At 37.9% G+C, this 17,014-nt stretch overlaps 1 protein-coding gene across 4 annotated transcripts in view; it reads left to right on the top strand.

Annotated features, from left to right (window-relative positions):
• The window catches only part of FARS2 (phenylalanyl-tRNA synthetase 2, mitochondrial), a 255,170-nt gene that overhangs the window by 25,909 nt on the left and 212,247 nt on the right, over window positions 1–17,014 (top strand). The window contains exon 1 of one of the 4 annotated variants that reach the window (XM_009279175.1): window positions 9,028–9,031. The exons of the other annotated variants lie outside the window; for them this stretch is intronic. The gene's annotated coding sequence lies outside the window, so the exon portion shown is untranslated. Of the gene's footprint in view, window positions 1–9,027; window positions 9,032–17,014 lie in introns of those variants that run through there. 4 annotated transcript variants of the gene reach the window in all.

Below are 17,014 nucleotides of genomic sequence, written 5' to 3'. Positions count from 1 at the left end.
GAGGAAATAGTGGCAACCAAAAGAGATTGAAACCTGATTATTGCATCATTATTGCATCATTATTCCTATATTTTCATAGGACAGTGCAGTGATGCTGCAATCTCTTTATCATCTTTGTGGCCCCTCCCTGGGCTTCACTGGGAATCCCAGAGCTGGACACCATACTCGGCTGTGGCCTTACCAGTACTGAGCAGAGTGGAAGGATCACCTCCCTTGACCTGCTGGCAACGGTTTTCCTAATGCAGCCCAGGATGCTGTTGACCTTCTTTGTTGCATGAGACTGGCTCATGGTCAACTTGTTATCCATCTGGACTGTCAGGTCCTTTTCTGCAAAACTGCTTTCCTGCTGGTCGGGCCCCAGCATACACTGATGCATGGGGTTGTTCCTCCCCAGGAGCAGGATTTTGCTCTTTGTTGAACTTGATGAGGTTCCTGTCAGCCCATTTATCCAGTCTGTCATGGTCCCTCCGAATAGCAGCATGTTCATCTGGTGTATCAACCACTCTTTCCAGTTTTGTATCATCTGTGAATTTGCTGAGGATGCACTCTATCGCATTGTCTAGGTCATGAATGGAGATGTATTGACCCCTGGGGCACACTGCTGATGACCAACCTCCAGCTGGAGTTTTTGCAGCTGACAACAATCTTTTGAGCCTGACAGTTCAGCCAGTTTTCAGTCCACCTCACTGTCCATTTATCTAGTCTGTACTTCATCAGTTCGTTTATGAAGATGTTATGGGAGACAGTGTCAAAAGCCTTACTAAAGTCAAGATGAACACATCCACTGCTCTCCTCTCATCCGCCAAGCCAGTAATCTCTTTGTAGAAGGCTAACAGGTCGATCAGACATGATTTCCCCTTCATAAATCCATGCTGATGGCTCCTAATCACCTTCACACGTCTTGGAAGTTATTTCCAGGATTAGTTGCTCCACTACCTTCCCAGTGATTGAAGTGAGGCTGACTGGCCTGTAGTTCCCTAGATCCTCCTTCTCGACCTTCTTGAAGATAGGACTGGCATGTTTTCTCCCACCTCTGTTTTCAGCTAAACTTATCTAGAGAAGACCTTTAGATCACAGTTACCTTTTCTTGATGTAACTTGCTTGTTATTTTTGTAAGGACGCTTTTAATTTAGACACCGCAAATAAAATAATACTGTTCACTGAATTTAACTTTACTATATGTTGATCAAATCTTCACCTTACATTTGGAAGCAGGTTAAATTTGTACTGAATATAAATAAGGTTGTATGCTAAAAGTACTGTAATATATTTTGTTTAATTTTTTTCCTCCCTTCCGCTTCATTAGCTGGAACCAACCCAGGTTAATTGAGAGTGGGAACTCTATTCCAGACTGCCATCTTTAGAGAATAATCAGTTTTCCTGAGAGCATCACAAGGAGATTGTTAGGGAAGGCACTCACAAAGGCCTTCCTTTGATGCACACGAGAAACCATTTATGCGAGCTAGCAGCTCCCTACCCATCAGTATGAAACTTAGAAACATTCATTCTGGTCATGGAAGCGGAAGCTTGCAGGTTGGTGGGAGCAAACCAGGACATCAGTCAAGCTGAATTGATTTAAATCGTAATTAAAAATGGATTCTTTAAAGGAGTAGGGAAGCTTTTGTGCATTTTATGTTGTTTTCCTTGAAAATGCTTGGTTCGCACTGGCTGGCAAAAAGTGAAATAAGTTTTTTGGTAAATAGTGTTAGTCCTTTGTGCTAAAGTAAGTGTTGATTTTGCACTTTTAAGCAATTATACAACCTAACACAAATTTAGTTAGTTTCTTAATATTTGCACATTCTTATTTTTATAAAATAATGATTGTTATGTTTCCTGCTTACCAGCTGATGATTAATTTTGATTTGGGACATGTACAGTTGCATTTGGATGGAACTTTGAATTCAATTAAAACTACAGAAACCTAATATTATACACTTTCCCCAAAAAATATATTCCACATTCAAAACTAGTGGAGTAGACTAAACAAAGGCAGTATCTTTATTGAATGAAGCAGATTGTTTCTGGATATCATGGTCTTCTAGTTTTTATAATTAATGGGTATCATCTTGAGAAGGAAAGGTGCAGGTGGCTTTGGTCTGACAAGCCTGTTATGATTTTATTCTGGAAAAGTTATGCATGGAATATGGTAACATGATTTTTGAAGTGGCAAAAAAGTGTTTATATTACCTTCTATGGTTTTTTTAGAGAGTTATTCTGATCTATGGTTTATTACAATAATTAAGTATTCCCAGATGTTAGCAGGTGCTTGTTTTACTATGCAGAAAGCTACTGTCCCCTAGCTTTGTTCTTTATAAAACTTTGCTTTGTTGATAGAAATAAGCATTGAGTGCATAAATTTTTTTTTAAGATCTTACTCATTTTGACAGAAGAAAAAATATGAAGAAACTTTCTATGAAATACCTGTTTCTTGGTTTTGCTCCTTGGTTTGGTTGTGGGTTGTATGAGATGAGGACTGTGTATGTACATGCAGAGCTTAGAATATAGTTCAAGCTTCAACCCAGGCTTTGATCCAGGCTTCCTCCATTCCAATAATAATAATTTGCTCTAAGTGAAAGAAGGAACATAAATTTCTTAGCATGCTTCAGACAAATTTTTATTTAAATTCCACCTTGTCTGCTGTTCTCAAGTAAGGAGACACCTTTATACTATTCGGGTCTGTGATGCCTGGGCCAGCAGGTCACTCCTTTCAGGTCTGAGGGGCTCATCCCCTAGCCTGCCTGGACACGTGGCAGGAAAAAGGCTGCAGGATAGTCTCATCCCATTAGATCAGGAGAAATCGCAGGCTACCTCAGACTTCATGCCATCTGAAATTCAGACCGGTGCAGTAGATCTGTTTCCTGGGACGCATTGCGTGCAGTGAAACCCCAAGATGATCCAGCTGTCAGGAGGAATCAGTAATGACTGAAGCAAATGGTTGCTATGACTGTTGCAACATGATTGCCTTCAGTGCTGTTTTACTGTCTTATTCTGACGATAAATTAGGCCTAGGATGCATAGGGGCAAATAAAGAATAATGGAATAAAGTATAAATGTATGACTCTACAAATCTACCTCAGAATGTGCTCTGTCTGAAAGGTTAATAAAATATGTAATTGTTAATGTAAGGGCTGACAGCTCACATACTAAGGTGGCTTCTAAGAGACAGCTGCAAACTTACTTATGTTGCTAACCAAAAAAAAAAATCTGATTTCTGTATTTTGGTGAATTTAACATGCAAGTAAAATAAAGATATTTAAAGAGGCAAAATTTGTGGTATTTGGGTTTTGCTATAAGAGCCCTGTAACCTTTAAATCAATTTAATAGCAGTATGCAATGGCATTTGCTAAAACAGCATGTATATTACATGCTTAAGTTTAGGGAGTCTGGTTCATCAAGGACACCTTAAATTACAGGGTTTCCCAGCCTCCCCCCCCCCAGTGGTGGTGGTGCCCGCAGCATCTTCCAGCTCTGGGCAAAGCTGTTACAGAAGTTTTTTGTTACCTTGACAGTGTTTATCTTCTGCTTTGAAGTAGCTTGCCATAGTTTGAAAATACATTTATCTAATGTGTACTCTGAACATTTCAACTTCAGTGTTAAAAAAGAAATATATATTGCACCTTTGTTCCTTAGTGCTTTTACTCAGAATTGAATGAAACAGCCAGTGAGTCGTTAGTTGCTAGAAAGGGGAAGATGATTCTGCAGTTACTAAGCTTTCCACTTCTCTCTGAAGGCACCTCCTTTACCCAAACCTGTGAAGTCTAATTTTTTGAACTGGAGATTTTTGTCAAAGGGTGTTTTTGTCAGGAAAAAAAAAATACAATTCCCAAAACCAGTAAAATCGTTATCCTTTCAAGATGACTTCTGAATGACTCTGTGTTCACGTGTGTGTAGGAACATACCAGTTGGCATTCATGCCTGCATGTGTTTGAATAGCGGAGATCCTGAGGGGAATGAGGACTTGCTTTGGGAAGTGATTCTTAGAAATTTCTGGACAAGTGGCTTACAACATTATGTAGGACCTGTTTATTTTGCTTCCGCTACAAGCAGAAAGCCTTTGGCTTTGCTGAGTAGTTTTATTAAGCCATTAACAGATATGCTTTAAAACAGATATGTCTTGTACAGACACATTCAATACTGATGATACTGGTGTGGCCAAATCTGACATGCAGGAAGAACTGAGCTGATTAAATGAACAGATGCCATTCAGATGGTAAAAGACTGTTCTGAACTCTGCTGTGGCGGTTTTCAACAAGTGCATGAAAAAGGAAATGAACGTTTTTATTGAACAAGTGGTTATTCAGCTTTTAATGTAAATCGTTATCATTCTGCAATACTGCTGCTGCTTCATCATCTGTTGGTAGGCCTTTTGGGGGCCAGGTCTCTTCAGTCTCAGTAATGCTGCTAAAGTCAATGTGGCTGCTCTCCACAGTTCATTTACACAAATAAAGGAGAAGATGCAAGAGAAGGAGAAGGCACGTGTGACTTTAGTCAAATGAAGGCTGATTGCTTTCCCTTCTTTCCCTCCAGATTCTTGTCCTTATTGTACTGAAATTTACTTTAAGAATTGGCAAAAGAAGGATTTTCATCAAACTTTGAACTATTGAATTGTTATGCAATTTTTGCAGGAATTCACAAGGCAGAGGTCCAAAAAAAAAAAAAATCTGTACATCACTTAAGGCAAAAAATTGTGGCAAGATGATTTCTTCTTTCAAAAGAGAAGATCCCTGTGCAACATTAGATTCATTCCACAAAGTGGCAAGTTTCATCTGGGAGTATCCATTGCTCCATAAAGTCCACCTTTAAAAGGGGAAATGCTTTAGGAGATCTGCTAAAAGTCTCTTTCACTTTAGATTGCTGTAGTCATGGATTGGTATTCACAGATAAGAACAGCTTTTCCCATTTTCCGCAAACCCTATTTTAGGTACTTCAAGCATGGACAATTATTTTGCAAGTTGGTATCATCCTAATGTGCAGAGGAAATGAAGGGTTTCAGATATACTTGAAATGGTGAGAAAATCTATTTTAGGTTAAAATCAGTGGTTTCCCCCCCCACACCCTTTGCTATTGACATGAAACTCTTGCTTTGCAGCCAAATCATATGGCGTAAGTTGTTGTGCAACATGCCATTTGAGGATGTGAATGACTGTTAATTTCCACTGGGTTATGCACATGCTTGCAGCTCCAGAAAAGGAATCAATGAAATGTGGTGGATCACACAGCACTTGGCTAGCTTCAAGTTTGTGCTTGTGCTTGAATTCCAGTAGAATCAAGCATGAGTCTGATTCAAAGCCCAGTAATTAAAATACAGTTGAAAGATTGTGAGATGACAAGACTTTGGGGCAAGACTTAAGTTCTTTGGGGTTTCAGTAAGTTTGCAAATTGTACTGCTAAAACCTCATTTTTCTCAAGTAGATAATTAGCTTCATTTTTACGCTGTGTTGATACCTTCTGCAAGCCCAGGTAAGGGCCTTGTGCATTGAGATGCTGAGCAGAGCTGAGTGAGTTCATGATTTTAATGGAAAGAGTGAAAAATCAAGCAGGGTCTAAGCTGATGCCAAGACAGACTTGGCAGGGGAGGAAGGGAATGGTTGATTATCAAATGGTGGAAATTCTGGGAGATTTGAGACCCTGTATGACCTGTGAACAAATGACACAATATTACGTACGTGGGGCAGTGCAGTGTTAAATTTTAATGCAAATATCCCCAAGTGTCTGTGTGCTTTTATTAATTGTATAATCAATGGAAATAAGACATTTAAGATTTTAGTCAGCAGAATAGTGATGGCTTATGTCATGAGGTATAAAAGTTTTACCATCAATTCTGTACAGTAGTTTGTATTAGTATGACAACAGTTGTTGCTTCTAAGTCACAAGTGGTAATCTTAAGATCACGTCAGTAAAATTTTTATGCTATACACTCCCAATTCTGTTTGATATACAGTACACCAAAAAATGTTTTACAGAAAAGAAGTTTATTTACTAACAGTTTAGAGGGTTTTACATTTTTATTGTAGATAGTTTTCCCTGATCTGTAAATCTACTCTTTAGTTATTTCATTGCTGTATATAGTCAAGAAAGGAAGATATTTTAATACATAAATAAGAAGCCTGTAAGAATTACTTGTAGTAAAATTCAGTATCTAAACAAAGTACTCCTAAGATTTAGTACCTTGAAACTTTATAGGAATTAAAAACGTGCTCTGTAGGTGATGAAAGGTGATAATCCACCTTTTCTCATATGAAAAATGTGTTATTTTTAAAACAGGTTCGTGACTTATAATATCATGTTGCCTGTCCTGCTCCAAAAGTCAGAATAATTCTGGAAGACGAAATTCTTAATTTTTGTGTTGGTTTTTTTTTTGGTTTTTTTTTTTTAAAAAGTGAGGAGTGGCTGTCTGGTCAGGATATTTACATAATATGATTAATTTATTTATACCTGTGTGGGATGAACTTTATTTGAAGTAGTTTGAACATCTAAGGGGATTTGGAAATACTAGGTTTAATTGGTTTCCAAGAGTCATAGCCTACATACTTTGTAGAATAAAGATGTTTCAGAAAGGTGGATGAATAGGACTTTCAGAAACTCACATTGTACAAAGCATGTAGGAGGTCTCACTTGAAATTACCTAATGGCGAAGTCATATATTCACTTCAGATCTGTATTTGGGTGGGAAATTAGTTTAAAAATATCAAGAGCATTGTCAGTTCTTGTAGTTTCTCTGCCTCTCAGCTTTAAAATAGGTTTCTTGGATAACCTGTTTGGTGTAATTTAAGCTAGTTGAGCATTAGTAAAGTTTAAAAAAAAAAAAAAAAAAAAAAAAAAAAAAACAAAAAACACCACAAACCACCTACTATAGGGGTTACTCAGAGCAGGATTAAGCATGGTCTGGAACATATTCCTCCAACCTAAATACCCCCTAATTCCTGTTCACTGTTTCCTTTTGACTGACTAGACATTGCATACCTGCGAGTAACCACTTCGTTCAGGAACAGAAGTAGAAGTGAGGCCTGAGGAGGCTGTACCTCAGGACTACAAAACTGCCATTAGATCTGTAAGGGCAGGGAGAAATGCAGATGTGATTTTTACTTGTTACAGTAGGTGGAGGGCTTCAGTGGACTGTCAGATATCTGGAGACGGTACATCTCCATTGTGCTAAGGCTGTGGTTAGCATGCTGTGCACAATGTCCTGTCCTCTCTTTACAAGAAAATTGTATACAATTTTTCTACACAGGGTATCCACAGTCTTTTCTGTTGTGCTGTCTTGTGGGACTGGATGACACCTTGCTGCTAATATGTTTGAATTGACTACCAGTGGTTTCTATGTTCCACTTTTTTTTTGACCCAGCTGAAGGCTCTGTCCTGAAAAAGCATTAAATCCACAGTTTGTGTTCAGGGCTACTCAAAAAATGTCCCCCTTGGAGACCTATGCTTGAATTTTACAGTTGCTAGAAGCAGAGCAACACAGGATGCATTTATTCTGGCTGGAGTATACTTGCCACTGAGAACAATGACTTCAAATTAAAGCTTTTTTGGAGAGGGAGGAGTTTTTTTGTTTGTGTGCTTGTTTCATTGCACTTCTTGCCTGAGCAGACTGGGAACCTGCCTGATGAAGATGGATGTGTTAGAACCTCGGAATGATAGCATCTTATAAGAAACAAGAATATGACCTGAGGAATTTGTTTTAGCAGTCAAGAAGCAATCTGCTTGCCAAGTGACTCCTTTTCTGTCATTTGTATATGCAATTTAAAAAGAGGCTATTCTACTTAATAGAACTGATAGAGGTGAGGAGAGAAAGGATTGTTTTCTATTCTGAAAATGTTTGCGATGGATACCCTTTATCTTATATTTGTTTCTGATGGAAAGATCAATGGGAAGTCTACCAGGAGAAGGGGCAAAAACATGTTGGAAGGTATGTTGGAAATGCTTTTGATGGGGTGTTGATTGCATTTTTAGTTTCCGCTTACCTGGCTTCAATCAAGGAAGGGATTATGTGTGCTAACATGTATGTATTTCATCATCATGTCTGTCTTGGAGCTCTCTGTCCTGCAAAATCATTAAATAATCATATGGGATTTTGCATAATGGGTGTTTTAAAATTTCTTCTATATTTGGGTTGTTTATTGGGAAAAAAAAGAGGTTATTTCAAGCTGCTTTATAAGAGGGCCAGGCTGTTTCTTTTCACAATTAAGCTTAGTTTTCCTACTGTCGTGTTCTTTCTATAATTACTGAGTAGCGCAGTGCTCTAAGATGCCCGCGGTTGACAGCTGATAGGTATGTCAGACTCATTCAAACAGCCTCTAAATGTTACTGCGCTCCACCTTTTTTTTGTGGCAGCATGGGTCTACTTGAAACAGCTTTTTTCAGGGAAACAAATACAGTATCCTATTCTTTATCTTGCCTTGACCCTCTCCACCCTTATTGCTGAGATGCTAAATTAGTAATTTTACTCCTAATGTAGTAGATTCTGTGATTATATAGAAGTGCACCCTGAAATGTCCTCTTCACTGGGAGGAGCACTCTGGTGTACAATGCAGTGAGAAGAATTCCACTTTCAGAGTTGCATTTTTAGGTTTTTCAGTTGTCCTGATTAAAATCTGTCTTCAGGTGACTTTCTTTGCATGTCTTTTGAAACACATAAAAACATTAAATGCATTGGCACATACTTTATACCTGACATCTTGCATGACTTTTCCATGGTTATGAGCATTTTTCAATAGGAGGCAGCTGTTACTCAAGTGACATATCATTTAAAAAAAAAAAGTTTTTGCTAAATATCACAGGATAGATAGAGGAAAAACAACTCTTTTTTTCTCTGCTTTTGCCAGTGTTCACCTGTATTACCTTCTTCTTTTGACATGAAATAAATGAGTATTGACAGTGAAGCATCACTTCTGAATCACTGGGGTGTGCACATCAGACGTAGTTAGTTGGGAGCCACTGTTGTTCATATTTTATAGTGATGGACAAAAGTAAAGGCTTTGTGAATAAAGTTCAAATATGTTCCTTGCACTTCTGTTTGAATCTGCTTGGGGTGTTGCAGTAACAAACCACAGATTAAAAACTTGTTGCTTTAAGAAAGGAGAAATATTTTATTTTCAAGTCCTTCAAGCAATAAAGTCACAGGCATCATACAGGTTCATATTGTGCTTAATGTTTAATCTCACTGTAGTCAAGAGTGCAGCCAAGATGAAATGTAAGTAAAGAAAAGAAAAATGTTGGGATATGAGGAGGAGATGATCTTCCCAAAGTTATTGTATGTTTCAGTGATACCAGTTGGAATATTGACTCTTGTATACTGTATTCAATTTCAGTCCCCTTATTCTCTAAAAAGAGAGATCAAAGAGAAAGCAGTAGAAGTTACTCAAGAACCTAAGTGATGGAAGTGATGACTTCTGTATGAAGGAATACTTAAAAAATTTTAAAAAATTGCAATATGTACGACTGCAATTTGAAGAGTGGAGTAAAAATAGTATCTTGTCAGCTCAATATGATTTCCACAGATGTTTCTGGTGTCTTACCATTAATTTCAGTGGGAGTTTGTATCTAGACCACCTAGAAATCTTAAATATGAGTAGGATGAAATTATGAATGGAAAAGCCTAATCCAAATGGATATTTCAGCCTATCCAATGCCGTGGAACAAGATGAAGGGACTAACTGAAACACGACCATAATACATTTTAAGTAAATCAGGTACCACTGTTGCAGCATACCATTAGCAGGTGGTGTCTGTTTGAATGACCACTGCAGTTTGTTTACTGTCATATTTCCTTCCAGACAAAAAAATTGCTGAGAAATTTTGTTGTAATAGGAAAGGAGCATTGTTGTGTTGTTTTGTTTACTGATAGTACACAGCTAACTGTGGCTGTCAGTGAGCACTCAAACTTTCTTTTTTAAAATTGCTGTGAACATTTGTACTCTTGCCAGTTAATCTTAGAGTAGGAATGCCAATGAGGGGAATAAAATATGGAAAATAATGCTGTGTTTTATATAGCACCTGCCATACTCTAGAATGTTAAAGCACTTACTAAATAGATGCTGAGATGGATAAAATGTGACAGTGCCTATAAGTAAATACATCACCTGCTAAGCTTTCAGCAGTATAACTGGCATATAGCCATAAGCACCATTAAAACTGCTGCTGAAAGACTTGGCTAGACCTCTAAGGGATAACCCCCTATTATGTGTTTAATTAAAAAAATTTGTAATAATGATCATAAAAATTAATACATAACAAACCAAAACAAGACTGGAAAGACTTTGAGATACTGACTAGTCTGTTCTTTGGCCCCCAAAGCAGGCTGAATTTTACACCTGTTTTTTTAGCACAGCTGTTAAGAAATCTGCATGCAATAATAAAACTATGATGGGGTCCACACAAGCCTTCTCTTACAAAATGTCCCTCTCTTTGTAGAAAGACTTCTAATAACTGATACAAATTTTTCTAACTTTGGTTTTGGTAGGTGTATTGCTGCTTGTCGTAGCCAGGGTACAGTGGAGACAAGGTTATTCTGTAGGGTGTGCAACTTTCTTTCGGTTATGATGATGATGAAAATGCTTTTAAATTTTTTCCTCTCTAGTCTAAATAGTCCTAGTATATTCAGTGTTTCTACATAGTTCCTCCTTTGAGACTTGTGGTAATTTCTGTTACTATCTTTGGACTCTTTCCAATTGCTTCATATTTTTTTATAAATGTTATGCCAAAACCTTGACTCTTTTATTCCTTCCTACTAAACAGCAGGACAGAAGTGCTTCCTATTTTATGGAGTATATACTCCGGTTTATATTCCTGTATGATGGTTTCTTTTTTTAAAAAAATCACATTTTGAACTTTTATATTCAGCTCATGGTCTATTATAACCCCTGATCCTCTTCTGAAGAAGCTGCCATCTAACCGCTTACTTGCTGTGCTGTAGGTATGCAGCTGACTATCTGCCAAAGTACAGAAACTTGCGCTTGCCCGTGCTGAATCATTCTGTTATTTTTCTGACTACTTCTCTAGTTTGACAGAATAAAATTGAGTTCCAGCCCTGTTATCCAGCATACCTGCAGTGTCAGCTCTTGGTCATCGGCAGATTTAAGCGTGTCCTCTGTTCGATTATGTAGGTTGCTAATGAAAATACTCCCTGAAACTAGACCAAGATCAGATCCTTGCAAAAAACCCACTCAGTACATCTTTTCTTTTTTGATAGTGAGCTATTAACAATTTTCTGGGGAGGGTCATGTAATCAACAAATTTTGCCTTCATTCACTAGTAATCTCCTGTAGAAAATACCCGCTTATGAGAAAGGATGTGTAAGGGAGTCATCTGCCTTTTCTTTGGTAATACAAGCTGGAAAGTATAAAAGGGAATTGGGAATCTCCTGGTTTCTGGCCTGTGCTATATTTTCCCCCACTGTTTCTCAGTGGGATAGAATAAAAGTTGAAATTTTTAATGATCTGATGGTGCATGAGAAGTAGGACTAGCTATTCCTATGTGCAACGTAGGACTTTACTGTTGAGAAATGATCTCATAGCACAAAAAAAAAAGGTGGAGGTGCTTGTTTGCACATTAGTAACTACATGTTTGTCAATAGTTGAATGGTCAGATCAGGGTATTCTGTGGCTGTTTTAGTAGCTTTGATAGTCAGGCCTATGTTTTCTCAGGTTGGACTCCTGTAATTACTGGATGCTTCTAACAATGCAGATTACAGTTGCTAGAGAAGAGACAAATAAGAAAGTACCCTCTCAAATATCAAAGAATAGTCTTCTGTGTTCAGAACTTACATCTCACCTTCTTTACTGGTGTATACTTCGTGTCATTATGGAATATATTCTTACAATTTATTTGACATTTGTATCTATAGAAGGAAATATGTCATGAGCTAAATTTTAAGTCATGAAGGCATTATGTGACATGCTGAAAAAACAGAATTCAATGTAAAATTTTTTTTTGTGGGAGAGAGGGCTGAACAGCAGCATGACTATAGCTAGATGTAAAGTCATCAATATTCTTACTGTAGTGTTTTACTGGTGATGTCTTGTTTGCCTGTGAAATTGAGACAAACACTGATTAAGATGAATCCAAGTCTGCTGATAACACTAATTGCCCACAGGTTGCTAATAAACTTGTGATTTTTGAGAGAGATGGTAGAAGTTAGCGTGACAGATGTACTGACTGCACTAAATTTGATGCTCGTGGAACTTAAACTGAATAAAGGATGGAGATTAACATGGTAATTATTTGAACAGTTGAATGCAGGACATTCATACAGAGATGTGATGTTTCTTACACAAAATATTTTTCAGTGTACCTGGTATGTCAGAAGGCCATGTTCTAAAGTTCTCAGTAAACAGATTTGAGTTCAGGCCTTAAGCTGCAAATTCCTGCCGTGTGAGATACATCTAGTGCAGGATTCAGGCATCAGAACTGTACGTGATTTTATAGTTACCTTTATAAGGCTTACCTGGCAGTGAGTTGGGTGCCACCCTTCTGCAAACTGATGAATTTCAGCCTTAAGTGTGAGTATATGTCATCTTCGGGTACAGCAGGAGATATCTTTCTATCATTTACTTCTCAATTTACAACAAACCTAGCAAAAGTGCAACAAAAAGTACAGCAGGTTAAAAGACCACTGAAATTTAGCTTTTATTTTTTAATGAAACGTTTTGCTTTACCCCCTCCACATGGTATCAAAATAAACATTAGAGCAGAGAAGTCACTTGAAAATAAAACAGAGAAGAGACAGTAGAAGAGCTTTCCCTAGTTTGCTACTTTGTTGTGAGAAGCAGCTGGCCTTAAGACTTCAGGGGAAAAAAAGTCTTACTGAGTGCTTTATAATTATTTTATTTTAAATTAATGTAGTGCTAAAGAAGACCGAATGCCCACAACAGGTCTATGCTAGCAATGAAAATGCAGGAAACTACCTTTCCCCTGCTTCTGTCTTAATTAAATAGCACTAGCCTGGAAGCAAGAGGTTGTCATTTTTTATTATTTTTTATTCTTTCTGTCTGCCTGTATACAGTATTTGATCTTTTCCTGTAATTATGAACAGAGGTGCTGATTGTAATGGTGTATTTTATATGTGATTTTGCAATACTGTGTGATTGAAGGCCCCTTCACTGGATGCAATTCTTATTTAACTGATGTTGAAATGTTAACATCATGCCTTGATTGCTTTCTTTTCCTTTGAGCTATGTTTCTTGGTAGCTCTGTAGTCAGAAGTAAATGAGAATTGAAAAGACAGACTTCAGTTCCATTCTGCTTAAATTCTATTCTTCACATCTCTTGTAAACTTTACTATGCAGTAAACTCACTCAACTTTTTTTTTTCCCCAATTAACTTGCCTTAAAAAGAAGTTCATTTTTCGCGGCATTGCTCTTCAGCTTTGAAGAAAATTTAAACATTCCTATCCAGACTATTGGTCCTTATTTAGTAAGACTCCTCTCTGTGGTGTCAAGGAATGAACTACACACTGAAAGCAATCAGCAACTGCTTGAGTCAATCTAATTATTCTACTCTGCCTCCCAGCAGATGACAGAAAGAAGAACTAGAAAAGGAGAGTTTTCAGCCCAGATGCTAATGCGTCTATTGGAATGGCAGAAAATTAAATGCCGTAAAGGTCTAGGATAGCGGCTTTAACTTTAAGAATTCAAAAAATTTCATCCTGGACTTTTCATCCTTGGCTTAGTTATCTGATGGATTTTATGGAAATATTTCCCAACAAAGTCAATTGTTCTACCGTGTCTAAATAAATGACAAAGGCAGCAATTGGGCATGCAGCTTTTTATGGTTGGGTGACAGGAAATATTTTTTATTTAAAAAAACCCAAACAAACCACCAAACAACAAACACCAACACCCCCTCCCCCTGCCCCAAACAGCAACCAAACAACAAAAACCAATGCCAAGTAACTTAGGCTGAATGGTAAAGGAGCTGGTAATTAAGAGAATGATTTTCAGCTCTTATGTTATTCCCTGAAATAATGTTTTTAGCTTCATGTGAGTAATTTTTTTTTAAGCAGTGTATGGTGTTCAGTCTGGCTTAGCTGAGAACAGACCCCAAAACAGTCTTAGAAATGTTTGGGCTCTCATGTGGTATGAGGTAAGAACAGAGCAGAATCCTGCAAATGCACATCATCCATCTGAGCGCACGTTTTGGTGTAGCTGGAGGGGGGTGGGAACACATAAACAACTACAAATGTTTAGTTGTAATTTACAAATATGAAATTACCACATGCAGGTTTATTTTATACCTACAGAAGTTGGATGTTTACAATTATGCATATAAATCTTTGCGGTTTTGCTTACATGTTTTTGAATAAATTGCCAGTTCACATTTGGGCATTCAGTAGATTTGTAGATGAATCAGGTTCGTCAGACATGATGAATATGATTTTGTCTACTCAGCCTCGAAAGTAAAGTCCAATATTCATATTTTAATGTTGTCTAGAAAATGAGGCGATGTGCCATGCTAGGCCAGATTTTGTTATATCAAATAGCAAGCTGGACAGATTTCCTGTAATTCTTTTGGCTCTTTGAGTATGCATAGAGTAGCAGCATGAAAATGAAACCAATTCTTTTTTTTTTTAAAGACCCAATAAAGAAATAATAACTACAGAGAAAAAAACAAATAAAATCAAAATCAATCATTATATTGGTTACATGATAGCCTATACTTGGGAAATTGTAACTTTGAAATTAGCTAGCCAGTATCGAGAATAAAATAAGTCTAAACCATAATTTTTATTTAATAGCTCTGGGTGGTGGTCCCTGGAACTCCAGGATTTTAATATGAAAATTAATACTGAAAAAATGTTAGTACACATTATAAATCTGTGGCTGTCCCAGTTTGATGTTGTGTGGATGCTGGTTATGTTTTCCTTTGAGCGAGACCTGATTGCCTTTACTCACCTTTCATAGCAGTTCATTATAGGAATAGTCCATTGTTTTTTATACTTTTAAGCGAAAGGGATTGTGGCCATGCCTCTTACCTTAAAGTTAACTCATTGTGACTTTCTCAGGTCCTATGTAGTTGATTCTGGCCTCAGCAAGTCACCATTTCCTACCTTCTTGCACACTGTGAAACCTGCATCTCCTACCTCCCCATTCAATTAGGATTTGGTTTCAAAGCATCCTATCATGCTTTTAAATCCCACCGTGGGATTCGCTTCTACTCTGCCCTCTGGTCGTGGTAAAGATTATAATTCAGAATTATTTAGCTCTAATAGGTGGTATCTGTCACTACTGACCTCGCAGTTCTTTCTGATTGCCTATACTGGTGGCACCAGGCACAACAATTTTCATTTCTAGGTGCTGTATCTTCATATTTCGTATGTAGTCTGCCTGTAGTCTGCCTGGCTTCAGGGGCTACTACCATGGTAGTAACACATGGTGTAGGAGGCACCCTCTTTACTGTTTTAGAACATTGGTTAGATTTGCTTTCTTTTTTTCTTTATTCTGAAGTTGTCGCGAGCTTTGTGTGACCTCTGCTGAGCTCTTGGACCTCGGTTCTGCAAAACTCTTCAGCAAATGCTGACTGCTGTGCCAGGCCAGCACCCAGGTGCTTGGGCACCAGCAGAACCAAGTCCTAAGGCTGATGGCGTGCTGTTGCTTTTGGCTAGGTTTTCACTGGTAAATATGAATAAAAGATTCATATCCTTATTGCCTGCCTTGGATCTCAGTATGTATTGTGTTTATTTGAATCTCAGATGACTCTGTCAGTTCTCACAGCTGATACAGGAGAGACAACCCACCATTGTAACACTCTTTTTCCTGGTTGGACTGGCAAGCTGACATGATTCACTCTGCATGATCTGAGGCAAGAGCCGCAGGGGGGTTACGTATAAGGTGAAACTTCCCCAAAAGAGGCCCCTAACAAACATGTAATTTCCTCATCAAAGTAAATGCTGTCTTTGGTTCTGGTAAACGTGGTGACCAGAGGTGAAATCCTAGTTAAAAGAGGATGATTTGTGAATGCCGTGCTGGTTTGCAGGCCAACCCTGCTGTGGAGCAGATACAGCGGCAATGGTCTGTCCCGTGCCACTTCACCCAGTTTGTTACTTTCTTCTTTCATATCCCTGTTTGCCTCAACAATGCTTCATTTATTTACCTTCCCATCTCCCCTAAACGTCGCCTGCCTCTCCAGTTGATCTCTCCTGATCGTACTAAGTACGTAATTATAATTACAATAATGTTAAGGCCTATGAAGTTTGAGACACAATACAGAGCAATGAATCTGTACTGCTTGCTCAAGGAATGTAGGTTTGAGCCTTAAAAATCTGCACATTCGGGGAGAAGGTTGTTTCAATGGTAATAGCTCAGTATTTCTGAACTGTTTGGCATGATTTCTAATAGGTGATTTTTGGCAAGTTGCTTTCAAAACTTTTTGATTCTATTCACAGTAGCCATTATACTTGTTAAATTGTTGATAAAATGATATTGCAAACAACAAAAAAATTCTAAACATGGAGAAAAATGGCAATGTAATCAAAACAATTTGGAAAGAAAAAATAAGTGAAAGCCAAGATGTTCAAGTACAGCACTTCTGAACTGGGAGCTGCTGCACCAATGGGTATAGATAATGCAATACTTTTCCCATGGGAGTATTGTAGAGCTTAATTGGTTAATGGCTGAAAAGCAGTTTCAGATCCTATGTAGAGGTATCCTATGTCAGAGCAGAGTGCTGCTTAGTGAAAGTCTAGATGCTGCTGTATAACACTGTTCTGTATATGTGTCAGTATGTCCAACTGGTGTCAATGGTGATCGAACCCATGGATCACATTGTTGGACATGCTTAACATTTAGCAAGGTGACTGTGGCTATGTTTTGGTAAATCAGCATACATTAATGATTTGCTTTATTTGCCAATAGGACCACCACGTTTTTTAAAGAAAGTTTTTGATTGCTTTACTCTTCTTTTTAATATATGAGATGCTTTGCATCTTTAAATATTCCCATTCATTTATTGTTTTCTTCCAAAGCTTATGAGCGTGGACAAGCAAATGAAAGTGATTTCCACCCCGCCCCCCCCCTTC

The sequence above is a fragment of the Aptenodytes forsteri genome, unplaced genomic scaffold (genome assembly GCF_000699145.1).
Source record: "Aptenodytes forsteri isolate BGI_AS27 unplaced genomic scaffold, ASM69914v1 Scaffold81, whole genome shotgun sequence".
NCBI lineage: Eukaryota > Metazoa > Chordata > Aves > Sphenisciformes > Spheniscidae > Aptenodytes > Aptenodytes forsteri.
This window is presented reverse-complemented; position numbering and strand designations above follow the sequence as displayed.